Source organism: Gymnoscopelus braueri (assembly GCF_963280865.1).
Source record: "Gymnoscopelus braueri genome assembly, chromosome: 16".
Taxonomy (NCBI): Eukaryota; Metazoa; Chordata; class Actinopteri; order Myctophiformes; family Myctophidae; genus Gymnoscopelus; species Gymnoscopelus braueri.
The window spans coordinates 48,566,823-48,581,196 of NC_137616.1; the positions used below are offsets into that span (position 1 = coordinate 48,566,823).

Below are 14,374 nucleotides of genomic sequence, written 5' to 3' on the forward strand. Positions count from 1 at the left end.
TGAGTGAGATTGGATTGGAAGAGAAAAACGTTTATTCAGTGCAATTTATGTGTTAAAAATAATCGTTTTTGTTAAAAAGCATCTTTGCTAGTCAAGAGTATTGACAGGAGTCATATTCAGGTGTTCAGTGATTAATAGCAAGACAGAGAGGAAAGCTATTATTCAGCACTACATTTGGCCCTGTTTGCTAAGTGGCTAACTGGAGTCAAGGACTAGCATTCATCATTAGCCTGTTTACTGGCTAGCAGCTACTGGACTCAAAGACTGTCATCCTTGCTGGGGTGTGTTGGAATTCTGGACTGTGAGCTCTGGGTTGTCTGATGAAGAAGTGGTTCTGCTAGTTGTGGATCCATCATCAGTGTCATCTCTTCAGCTTCTCTCCTGTAATTGACTGTGTTGCTCTCCCACTGAAGAGACATTCATGGACTGCCACACCATACCCTAGCCTCATCCTGACATCTTTGCCAACCCATCAGCTGCTGTAAGTGACTGTATTGCTCTCCTAGTGAAGAGGTTTACTGCTGCTCAAGTATCATCAAACAGGCCTGCAACATTTGTTATTTTGTGTGTGTGTGAGTGTGTGGGCCCACAAATTTAAGGGTATTTGTGTTCTTTGAGTTTTGAGGTGTCTACAGAGTTAGTAGGAGGTTAGCAGGTTAGAGTAGGATTAATTAGAATTAGGGAAGGTTTTAGTTCTAAACTATTTCATTTGAGAGTTTTGGGTTTTAAAAACATACTATACTGTAGGTTTATTTTTGTTTCAAAGTCAATACATTTTTAGTAATACAGGCTTAAAAGGTTCATTATTTTAAGTGTATTACAAGTCCAATTTATTACAATTTTAAGTATTAAGAATTGTTGATGCCTATTTCTGTTTTTTCATTGTTTTTCATTTGTTATTTAACCCTTTATTGTCAGTGTTGGGTACACAAATTAAATTAAATTCTAACAATTCAAGTAAAGGATGTTAAAATATACATGCAGTGTCTGGAAATAATTATTTACAGGTTGTAGTGAGTGAATGTCATTACACATTTGGATATTGAGTAAAGGTAAAACTTTAACTTAGGACGTTAAGAACTCAGAACGTCCCATCTTTTGTACTCTGGTTAATACAGTCAGGGGTGGGGCGCTACAACTGTAAGTGGTGGTGGGTGCTTCAGGAGTCAGATGATCATTTATACAAGTCTTATTTATCAACACAGTTTTAATGTAATGTAAAATATAAGTAGATGAGGAACTAATGGAATATTGATTCTTTTTTTTACTTACAGGGTCCCTGGCACAAAATATTCTAAGATGGGGGTCCGCAGGGGTTCTTGACATGAAAAGATTTGAGAACCACAGCTTTAAGAAATTGACCTCATTGATCTCAAATTGACCTGTGATCATTGACCACAACACAATCATATAGATTCTATAAAACTGAGTAATATTTCCCCTTTAAAAGTCTAACCTTATGTCTTATCATCATTTACATCATCATCATCATCATCATGTCCAACTGCATTGTTCCACAGTTACAATGATCTTCCCTGGTAACATCTTCAGAGGAACAGTATCATCCAAATTGCTAATGTATGGAAAGAGTGTGTCAGTGAAAGTGTGTGTGAAGGTGTGTATGTGTGTGTTAGTATCAGGATCAGAGAATGACAGCTTTCCTTCATTCCAGTCCAGCTGGACTCTGATCCTCTGAGGTTTCTGCTTCAATGAGAGATCAGTGTCTGACTCTGATGAGGACTCTGCTGTGTATTCACCTTCATCTAATCGTATTATCCAGAATTGACCCCCTCTGTCTCCCTTCCTCTGGTAAGGCTCTGCTAATACACCCACTCCCCAGTATGCATTGTCTCCAACCTCAACATCCCAGCTGTGAGTCCCTGAGTTAAAGCCCTCAGAACCCAGTACGAGGCCAATATAATCAAACCTCTCTGGGTTGTCAGGAAGCTGCTGTTCCTCTCCATCTCTCACACTGGTCAGATCATCAGACAGGGTGTATTCTGGATGGGCAGTGTTGGGGTCCAGAATGACAGGAGTGTAGGAGACAATGTCCTTCATCTTGTTCCAGACTCTGAAGGTCAGGTTGCCCAGGTGTTTGGTCACGTCTATCAGTGATCCAGAGACCAGCTGTGGGTCCTGCAGTGTGAACTGGACTCTTTCCATTGTGGTCTTGTAGTTCTGCAGGAATGAGATGTGTTCAGCTCTCAGCTCCTCCTTTATGGCTCTGATGTTGTTTGAAAGGGTTAATATGTCTCTGTTCAGACCCTCAATCTTCTCCTTCATCATCTGACTCTTCTGCCTCTCTTCATCCCTCAGTGCAGTGATGCTGGCCTCCTCTTCCTCTAGTAGAAACTGATGAAGCTTTTTAAACGTGTCCTTCATCTGCCTCTCTGTGCGCCAGGCCTGGACCCTAATGTGTTTTGCTGTTTGGTCAAAGTTTGTTTTAAATGTATTAAAAACCTCCAGTTTCTCCTGTAAAGGCTTCAGTGATTCCTGGACTTCCTCCTTGTGATCCAGAGCAGCTTCATCGATGGGTCTGAAACTGTGGTTGGTGTGTTTTTTAGAATCTCGACACACAACACACACTGGCTGTTGACTTTCCAGACAGAACAGTTTGAGTTTCTCAGCATGCAGACTGCAGAGATCCTCAGACCCTGATGAAGTTCTCTTACGTTTTGAAGCTCTCTGTCTCTCCTGTATGAAGGCCTCACACAGGTTCTTCAGAGCCAGGTTACGGGGTAGATGATCTGTTGAATGTATTTCCTTACAAACTGGACATTCCTTTATTGTCTTCTGTCTCCACCATTCCTGCAGACAAACTTTACAGAAGCTGTGGCTACATGACAGGAGAACAGGATCTTTAAAGATGTCACGACACACAGGACAGGATAAATCCTCTTCTGGAAGAGACAACGTGGAAGCCATTTAGTCTCTGAATGAAGCTACAAACACTCTGCTCAATACAGGAAGTCAGTCAGTCGTAGTAACACTTCCTCCTCTAGAATGTTCCCTGAAGTTTACTTTCACTGTGAATCGTGGTTGTTGTTAAAGTCCATTCAGCTGACAGAGTCAGCAGCAGGTTCCAGTGGTCTGGGTCAGTATTCCCTCCTGTAGCTGATGTGGAAACACAGTCTGTCCTCCTCACTGGAAGTTGTGTTTGATCTGAAGGTCAATCTAATCGTCTCAGATGAGTCTGGCAGGATCTGGCAGGGGGCGGAGCTTTGACACACCACCACAGACCTGTTGCAAAGTACACACACACACAAACACAAATTTGCCATTAATCTGATACACATATGACGTATGCCCCAAACATGTTTAGTCCCATGTCAAACAGATCCCTAAAACTGCCTTCTTCCACCTTCGCAACATTGTCCGCCTTCGCCCCAGCCCATCACACACTGCTGCTGAGACACTCATCCATGCCTTCATCACATCCAGACTCCACTACTGCAATAACACAGAATAGATTTCAAAATACTAATCACCACCTACAAGGCCCTCAACAACCAGGCTCCCCGCTACAGCGCTACCTCTCTGAACTCCTCCAACGCCACGCCCCCTCCCTCAGGTCACGTGATGCCAACCTCCTGGACGTCCCCAGAACAAATAAGCAAACCTGGGGTGACAGGCCTTTCTCTGTGGCCAGACTTGCATTCCCTACATAAATCCCAACCCCCCTTTGTTTACCCTTCTTTTATAGTATTTAGCCTTTTTAACTACTTTTTCCTAATAAAGTTGTTTTAATTTGTCTGTTAAGTGACTTTGACTACCTAGAAAAGTGCTATATAAATTGTATGTATTATTATTATTTAATTGGAGGAGAGTCTAGAACAGTCTAGAACGGAGAGACAACTTAACCCATAAACCCAGAGTACTGAAACCTGAACATGCCGTCAGTGTAATAACTGTGTTTCAGCCAATTTGATTGTGGTTTAATATTTGTATTGTGATGGTGCTGTGATACTACTGAATTGACCTGGGCATAGGCGGAGACTCAGCCAATTTCGGGGTACAGCCTATTTGGGGGTGTGACAGGTGCACAGCATTAGGGATTGGGAATCACAGAGGGAAGCCAAACAGTTTTTCAACCGTGCGAGTTTTCGTTTGTTTTGAGTCATTTTCGGTTTATTTTCTTATCACAGTTAGTTGGTTAGTTATAGTTATCCGTTAAACACCCAGCTTTGTTTTTGCTGTTATCATCCTGCAATCATAATAAACATTTTAAATGCACTCAAGAGAAGACCTGATTTACTGTCAACACCACGCGTCTGGAAAAGCTTCACAGTTCACACCATATCCCTCACTGGCAATTATTTGTTGTTAGGTTGCCTTTACAAACTGAAAAGCTTCACTCCACGTGTTTTGACTGAAGACATAATTATTATAATGTATATTGTTCTTCAGAACACCATTGGTTGGTAGGTACTATAATCATCCCAGAGGGGAAATGAAGGTGTTAAAGCAGCTCACAGAGACATCAATAAAAAACATGTTTAATAAAAAACTTCTAAAATAGGCATCTAAGCATAGTCAACCTACAATGTTAAAAACAAACGCTACTAAAGAGTCTGATAGAATAGTTACCATTATAATACAAAGGGGAACAAGTGGTTTGATATGAAGTGAATGAGGACACTAGAAAGCCACTATCTGATATGCATTAGAGTTGTATTGACCACCAAGGGGAAAAGTGTCCCTTGCATTAACCATGCTAACTATCCACTGTCCTGCATCAGGAATGGACACAGATGGTGTAAAAAGAAAAGCAAAGCGGACACTATTTCATGTTCATGGTAAGGTGTTGTCAGCTTGTACATCTGGTGTGTTTGGCAAGTGAGGAGTGTAAATACCAACCTCTGTGTTTACTGTGTTGTCTCAGGTAGGGTTGGGATCCTGTAGGATTTGAACCATTCCCTCTCAACGGTCTGATTCTTTAACGCTTCCCTTTAACCGTTCCTAGATTTGAAAATAAATACATTTAAAAAATCGGCCTTCATTAAAATAAAATGTACAAACAAATGCAATCATACATACAGTATTGCATACCTCTGGGTTACTTGAGTGGGTTCCAAATGGACCCTTACAGGTCTGTAACTCAGAGAGTGTACAAATGGAACCAAATGGAACCAAATGGAACCAAAATGGTCCTTTTTTGGTTCCATTTGTACACTGTCATAGTGGGCCTTGAAACTAAAAGGTTAAGAGTAAAAGTAAAAGTAACAGTACCACAATGTAGAAATACTGCCACAAGTAAAAATGCTTTAAAACTTCTACTTGAGTAAAAGTTCAAAAATGTTGGCAGCAAAATATACTTGCAGTGCATTTTTTTTTTTTAAAAGCCCGGTATGCCAAATGGCCAGTCCGTCCCTGGTGTTTGTGTAACCAATGCTGCAGCTCATGACAAAATTATTACGAAGACCATGTACGCTGTACCAACTGTAGAATGTATTTTATTTCCTTGTACAATTATTGTATTTACTCCACTGCGCCCTCTATAGATTTGCTCAATGGTCATTTATATTGACCAGATCTGTAGGGGGCGCAGTGGAGTAAATACAATAATTTCCGTCTGGCGGTACATATTTTGTTTTCTGCCCCAAAAGTGTATTATACAGAGAAGGTGGGATGCTGAGAGGCATCCCACCCTGGAATATAGACTTTCAACAACACAAAACAGCCTGTGTTTCGGTGAGTAGCTAAATAGTTTTGTTTATTTTTTACTAAAGACAGAGACCTCTCACGGCAGTGTAATGTTGGGTCTATGAGCAGAGCAGCTCACCTGGCAGAGCGTTAGAGAGAACTCACTAACACTCTGGACCAGGGCTAAGATTCATATATATATATATATATATATATATATATATATATATATATATATATATATATATATATATATATATATATATATATATATATATATATATATATATATATACACACACAAAACAAAATATAACAATATTCATACAGACGTATATATATATATATATATATATATATATATATATATATATATATATATATATATATATATATATATATATATATATATATATATACGTCTGTATGAATATTGTTATATTTTGTTTTGTGTGTGTATATATATATATATATATATATATATATATATATATATATATATATATATATATATACATATATACACACAAAACAAAATATAACAATATTCATACAGACGTAGCAAAAGGCATGGCTGACAACATTCTATGTGATGATATGATACCCATAACTATGAGTTGTGAATTATTAGAACAGAGGAAGAAGTTTTTTTCAGAAAAGCATCCAGTTAGTTTACAAATAACTTTAGGCTTATATCAGATTGCAGTAATAAAATGTATTTCAACATACACGTCACCCCAGAGGTAAGCTACTTTGTACAACTACTGGCCAGAGTTGATGATAATAAACCTTCATGTAGTTGTAAAACTTTGACCATAAATCAAACAACATATTACCATATTAGCCTTAGATCAAGACTATCGTTGATGTATGCAAACGCAAAATATAAGGTGCTTACCCGCTTGCCCCAAATGTTAACTAGGTGTCCGGAGTGTTTGTGTAATGTATTAGTCCATATGTTACAATAAAGAAGTGTTTTAATCCCGTCTGTGGCCGATTCTGGAGGAAGTTAGTGATGGGGCGCATCCGGTGAAAGCCGGAATTACACTCAACGTAAACAGGAAGTAAACGAGGGGGGGGGGGTCGTTCGGCCACCAACGGGATTAAAAGAGCTGTTAAAGCTCTTAAATCAACATGTTCAGTGCTCACCTAACAGAAGAGAGTCTCACAGAAGATACTTTAGAGTCACTTGATGTTTCTCACACAGGCAACAACCATCTGACCCGCGCTTTCTCCTACGAACGTGAGAAGGAACCTATGGAAGGAACGGAACGGTTATCGTACAAACGGCCGTAAATTAGTACTGTCGTAACACTTAAAGGGCACCGCGCATTGAATGAGACTGTAAAAGAATGAGAGTGAAACTGGACTTCAGATGATTTTTTTTATAGTCAGACTTTAATTAGGAATGCAGTCCTATTACACATCAGATCAGAAACAGATAGTCTCCCATCTAATTTAAGTTACTTTATTGTGACTGTATACTTTATAAATAAAATGCATTATTATTATTATTATTACTGTACGAAAAGAAAAACAGCTAATAGGATTTTATTGATTGATTGAATACTTGAATAGCAGTTTGCAAAAAGATAACAGCACAGGAAAGTACAGTTCAATACAAGACCTGCTAAGAGGATTTTAAACACATGAAGCCTACGGCTTGTTTCCATTGGGGTCCTTTCCTTTGTACTCAATTCATCGAAATGTGGTGTAGTGTATCTTGTAGACCAGGCCCATTGCAAGTTGCTGTACTCTGTCTTTTATTTTTATTTGGGCACGAGGAGAGGAAAAAGGATTAAAAAAAAAAAAAAATTAGAACTTTTTTGGATTTTGCTGATTTAACTAATATATATATATATTTTAGAATATATTTTGTAATGTCTATCTGGTGAAGTGAACAGGGACTAAACTAAAGACCCATGAGGGAGGAAGGGTATGGGCAGTGTTGAGTGTTGTTTCGTGTCAACTCAAAGATAATTGTACCATCCTTGTCCTATGTTGCGTGTACTTAAATGAATAATAGTTTTGTATTGTATTGTTTAACTGTACATATTTTTTAGTTTTTCATGTTTTTAAACAGTTTTTATGATGTTCTGCATTCAATGTTTCTATGAATTGAGTACAAAGGACCCCAATGGAAACAAGCCAAAGATGTTCTTGGGTTTTAAATCCCATTAGGTGACCTTGTATTGAACTGTACTTTCATGTGTCTTTTTTTTCTGCACAATTCTAATAAAGTATTCAAGCAATCAAAACAAAAAAAAGTTGCCTTGTGGTTAGAGTCTTGCAACTGGGAGGTTGGGGTTCAATCCCCGGCCATTAAAAACTCTATTTCAACAGTAAAACACACAGTGACATTCACACTCGTTCACATTTCAACAGTAGTCTCCACAGATGATGAATATGAGCTAAATTAAATGAGCTGTCATGTTGACAAACATGTCAACTGCTAAGTTACTGCAACATTCAGCAGGTCTTCTAACTGTTACTGTAATAGATTAGAGTGGTGTTTGGTTGCCACCGTGTGGCTTTAACATGCAACTGCAGCTATGTTACTTGATGTTTCACAGAGTGTGCACATGACCATCATGCTGTCTGGATCCTGAGTTTGAGTTTATTTAGGATCCATTAGCTGTTACACCTGGCAACAGAAAAAATATTTTTATAAAAATGTCATGTTCATAGAGTGCCAAAAGTGAAAAGTGCAGCAGCAAAGGTTTTGTGGAATTGTGTCATATAGGACCATCGTAGGTAGCTATGCCTGATAGAATAATTTCCATCGTCATCATTTTGCGTCATTTGCGTTGCGTAATTAGATTAAACAATACAGCAATAGAAAACAAGCGTTCGTACAACTAGTTAACAACAAGTAGGTCAGGCAGAGAGGAAGGGTAGTGTTTCCTGAAGAGGTGGGTTTTCAGTCTGCAGCGAAATATGGGCAGTGACTCTGCTGTCCTAACATCAGTGGGAAGTTCATTCCACCACTGTGGGGCCAGAACAGAAAAGAGCCGTGACCGTGTGGATCGGCCAGAGGGATAGGCTCCTCACAGTTTATAGCCTACTGTAAGTGGTGGTGGGCGCTTCAGGAGTCAGCTAATCATTTATACAAGTCTTATTTATCAACAGTTTTAATGTGATGTAAAATACAAATGGCTGAGGAACTAATGATTATGATATAAAATACAAAAACAAGTGGATGAGGAACTAATGATTATGATATAAAATACAAAAACAAGTGGATGAGAAAATAATGATTATGATATAAAATAACAAAAAAGTGGATGAGGAACTAATGAGTATCGAAAATGTTTTGAAAATCGTTGATTTTTTTTAACATAAATCTTCTCTTCTAGGGGACGGGGGTCCCTGGCACAAAATATTTTAAGATGGGGGTCCGTGGCCAATTGCATATCAATTTGGGGGTCCTTGACATGAACACGTTTGAGAACCAATGCTTTAGGAAACACTTGTCAATGTGACTGTCATTGACCACAACACAATCATATATACAGATTCTATAAAACTGAATAATATCCTCCTTAAGGCGGTTACACACCGGCGAATATACGCAAAATTCGGACTCGTTCCGAATAATTAAAAGACGCTTTTTTCGCTCCGCGAAACTGGTGTGGAAGCTTGCATTGACTTTATAAGGTTTTTTAAAAAAACGTATTATTCGCATGAAAAAAATCGCCCTGGTGTGTAAGGACCTTTAGGCTTTACATTTCTTATCATCATGTCTAACTGCATTGTTCCACAGTTACACTGATCTTCCCAGGTAACATCTTCAGAGAAACAGTATCATCACCAGTGTAAATTAATGGAAAGAGTGTGTCAGTGAAAGTGTGTGTGAAGGTGTGTATGTGTGTGTTCGTATCAGGATCAGAGAATGACAGCTTTCCTTCATTCCAGTCCAGTTGGACTCTGATCCTCTGAGGATTCTGCTTCAATGAGAGATCAGTGTCTGACCCTGATGAGGACTCTGCTATGTATTCTTCCTCTAATCGTATTTTCCAGTATTGACCCCCTCTGTCTCCCTTCCTCTGGTAAGACTCTGCTAACACACCCAGTACCCAGTCTGCATTGTCTCCAACCTCAACATCCCAGCTGTGAGTCCCTGAGTTAAAGCCCTCAGAACCCAGGACATAGCCATAGTAGTCAAACCTCTCTGGGTTATCAGGAAGCTGCTGTTTCTCTCCACCTCTCACACTGGTAAGATCATCAGACAGGGTGTATTCTCGATAGGCAGTGTTGGGGTCCAGAATGACAGGAGTGTAGGAGACAATGTCCTTCATCTTGTTCCAGACTCTGAAGGTCAGGTTGTTCAGGTGTTTGGCCACGTCTATCAGAGGTCCTGAGACCGGCTGTGGGTCCTGCAGTGTGAACTGGACTCTTTCCATTGTGGTCTTGTAGTTCTGCAGGAATGAGAGGTGTTCAGCTCTCAGCTCCTCCTCTATGGCTCTGATGTTGTTTGAAAGGGTTGATATGTCTCTGTTCAGACCCTCATCTTCTCCTTCATCATCTGACTCTTCTGCTGCTCTTCCTCCCTCAGTGCAGTGATGCTGGCCTCCTCTTCCTCTTGTAGAAACCGATGAAGTTTTTTAAACTGTTCCTTAATCTGCCTCTCTGTGTGCCGGGCCTGGACCTTAATGTGTTTCGCTGTTCGGTCACTTTTCTTTTTAACTTGATTAAAAATCTCCAGTTTCTCCTGTAAAGGCTTCAGTAATTTCTGGACTTCCTCCCTGTGATCCAGAGCAGCTTCATCGATGGGTCTGAAACTGTGGTTGGTGTGTTTTTTAGAATCGTGACAGATAACACACACTGGCTGTTGACATTCCAGACAGAACAGCTTAAGTTTCTCAGCATGCAGACTGCAGAGATCCTCAGACCCTGATGAAGTTCTCTTACGTATTGAAGCTCTCTGTCTCTCCTGTATGAAGGCATCACACAGGTTCTTCAGAGCCAGGTTACGGGGTAGATGATCTGTTGAATGTATTTCCTTACAAACTGGACATTCCTTTATTTCCTTTTGTCTCCACCATTCTTGCAGACAAGCATTACAGAAGCTGTGGCTACATGACAGGAGAACTGGATCTTTAAATATGTCACAACACACAGGACAGGAAAAATCCTCTTCTGGAAGAGACGACATGGAAGTCATTTAGTCTCTGAGTGAAGCTACGCACACTCTGCTTAATACAGTAAATTAGTCAGTCAGTAGTGGTACTGTAACACTTCCTCCTCTAGAATGTTTCCTGAAGTTTACTTTATGTGAATCGTGGTTGTTGTTAAAGGCAATTCAGCGGTCAGTATTCCCTCCTGTAGCTGATGTGGAAAGACAGCTGATGTGTCCTCCTCACTGGAAGTTGTGTTTGAGGGGGCGGAGCTTCGACACACCACCACAGACCTGTTGCAAAGAGATACATTATGTAAAACTTCCTGTTGATTTTACTTTTTGACGAACCTTGACCTAAAATGATCAGATTCTGGCTGTGACAGTTATTTTACATAAAGTGTTGTTCAGGTTCAGGCAAACTGACTAGAACATAACTCTCAATATGTCTCTGGTGGTTCAATGTGACTTGTGTCAAAACTTGGTAGGCATCAGAAACAGAATTTATAGTCCCATCAGCTATATGACTTTAATTACTTGTAACAGAGTATGTTTGTGCAATTGCAACTTTTACTTAAGTATAAAAAACTAGAATGAGTGAAATATATGCCACTTCAATAAACACACTTACAATTACTGACATTTGAATGGGCTTGTTACTAATTCAATTACTTTATGATTATAAGGTTTATTGTCATATGATATTCTCTTACCTGTAACTTAGGATCCTACTCCAATGTTTTCTCAGAAGGTCACCGTGAAGAAGAGTGCAGCCTGAAAGTTGAACTGAAATAATAACAGTTGCTTGTCTTGTCTCTGTGTGTCTCTGTGTTCTGTGGTCTGTCTCACTCTAAGCACTGACTGAGCAGGACAGTGTGTGTTGTGTTGTGTTGATGTAGGAGTATAAGTAGTAGCACCTCCCTTTTGTCTTGGAGTGGAGACACACCTCCTCCCACCTCCTCTCAGCTCTCCTCCAATTAACTGCAGTCAGGGCCATTTCAATGTGAAAGGCTCATAACAAAAGCCACCTTGGAGATGATGATGGGCCATCATCAGAGAAACATTTACATAGACACAAGTTTCAATGTCCTTTGCTTCATTAACATGTTGAATGTTTTTCTTTGCCAAAGAAAGCAAACCCAGAGTTGTCAGTATTAATGATTGATAAAGTTCTTAGCTGTGCAATACAATTGTCATGTTAGATTATAAAAAGGTTAGCAGAGTGGTATGTGAATCTAACACAGTTTTTATTTATACAAGTTGTTGGACATTACCTTTTTTTAATTTTTAGAAGACTTGCTGAATGCTTTTGAAACAGTAGCATATTAATGGCAAGTCATTTTCTTACATTCATAATTGCACCTTTTTACAATCGATAGCTACTCACTTGTAGTCATTTTAACTCACATTGTAGTCAATTTCAAACATTTTCATGTCAAGGACAATTGATTTGATTTAGTTTTGGACCCCAGTTGAAAAGTTTTTCTGTCCCAGGATCCCATAAGATTTGTGTTGTTCAAACGTTCTAAGATTATTCCACATTTTTCAATTCTTCTTTTTCTTTGAAGACACATCATAATGCTTTCTGGACTTGTAGATCAGCTATTTTCTAAGCTTATCTAAATGGCACACAGAACGGGGGAATGTTAACAAATAATTCACTTTCTGTACTGTTTAGATGTGGATGAGTTTAAGTCATGATCTGCTAAACACATGAGATGCACCAAACACATTTATTTACATTCCCTTCAATATCCAGTACAACATTTTGTGCAGATATTATAAATCTGCATACTATATTGTCACCTGAGGTATACTATATGTTCATGTTTATATATTCAAGATATATAAAGACATACAACACATACAAGATCATAAATACTAGGAGCAGTAAAAGTATATTTACAGAAAAACAGTGGGGGTCATTTATTTAGGCAAGCTAGAAGACTTTTCTAGGTCCAGTTGCAAATTCCAGACAGGCGCTCTTTTATGGTGGTTTTGAAGGAGGGTAGGAAGCCACACTCTTTGATGGCTGTTGATTCATTCATACTCATTCTACTATTATGCCACCATAATAGTAAAATGAATTCATCCCCATGTTTGTGCCGAATCTGGGGGGAATGAGATCCGTGGAGCTCCCTCTGGTGTTCTCTTTCCTCTACCCTGAGCCATCCCACCCTAGCATATAATGAACAGGGGTTAGGTGAGTCCTATGTGTGGGTTTAGAAGTAACCTGATCAGCTAGTTTTGATAGATCTGAAGTTGTGTTTTTAATTCCTTTGAGATGCTAGAGCACCATGAGGTGCATGTAGAGTCAAAATGACATTGGATGAGTGCTCCATCTAGTGTCCTCAGTATGTTTTGTAATAATAAATATAAATACATACATACAGTGGGATTGAAAGCACAATATCCACCTCTGAGATTTAGAGAAGTAGATGTACTGTATAGAGAACTGAAAATATAAATACTCAAGTTACTTCAACATTGTACTTGAATACATTACTGAGTAAATTCAGTTAGTTACTCCACTACACTACACTTTATAAAAATGCAATACTGCAGATTCAGAGATTATTACTGGCAGTAAGTCTGTCATAACAACCCTTCCTCTCTGCCTATAAGAATATAATGAACAGGGGTTAGGTGAGTCCTATGTGTGGGTTTAGAAGTAACCTGATCAGCTAGTTTTGATAGATCTGAAGTTGTGTTTTTAATGCCTTTGAGATGCTAGAGCACCATGAGGTGCATGTAGAGTCAAAATGACATTGGATGAGTGCTCCATCTAGTGTCCTCAGAGCATTCCTACTGACCAACGAGGAGGCCCTGCCAAAAGTCTTGTTCTTTGGTTGACTTTCTTGATTACTTCTGTTTCCATTTTTTCTCTAAAATGCAACCCAGGCAGGTAATTTATATGTTTTTTTCAACCTGCACTTTGTCCTTGTCTCAGACCAGGAGTGCAGAGTCATCGTAGGCCCTTTAATAGGCCTACAATTTGCCATATTAAAGGGATATTTCACTTTAAAAAAAAGATTGGGTCATTTTATCGTCTATTCAGGCTTTTGTGAGCCCCCCATACAGTTTTTAAGTTGCTTGGTTCAGTATTTAGATATGATATTAATTTTATCAGACCCTCCATACAAACCCATTATAACTACATTTTTAACATGTCAGATTCATCAAAAACACCCTTCCTTGGTTCTGGTGACTCATCCTGCCCTCCTAATACGTGAGGGGCCTCTTTTCATTTATTTAATTTAAAATTTGTATTGTACCCCCCCCCCATAAAACACATATTACAAATAAATGAAACAAGTAATTGAAAAAACACGGTCTCCTGACTGACGTTACAATGGGTTTGTATAGGAAGGGGGCCTGTCTGATAAAATGAATATGAAATATCTAAATACTGAATCAAGCAACTTAAAAACTGTCTGGGGTGCTCACAAAAGCCTGAGTAGTCGATAAAATTACCATTTTTTTGGGGGAAAGTGAAATGTTCCTTTAAACTGGTTGCCTACTTGTCCATCCACATGTAAACAGTGTGTCTATATACGTCTGAACTGATTGTCTTGAGAATGAGAGTCTCTATGTCACCTATATAAATACATGATA

At 39.0% G+C, this 14,374-nt stretch overlaps 1 pseudogene across 1 annotated transcript; it reads right to left on the reverse strand.

The window, feature by feature from the left end:
* Positions 1-257: 257 nt before the first annotated feature.
* LOC308103049 lies at positions 258-10,798 on the reverse strand (annotated as a pseudogene). The gene is made up of 3 exons: positions 9,411-10,798; positions 1,525-2,925; positions 258-407 (listed from the first exon to the last, which is right to left on the reverse strand). The product of its transcript is annotated as an uncharacterized misc_RNA (transcript).
* Positions 10,799-14,374: the final 3,576 nt, after the last annotated feature.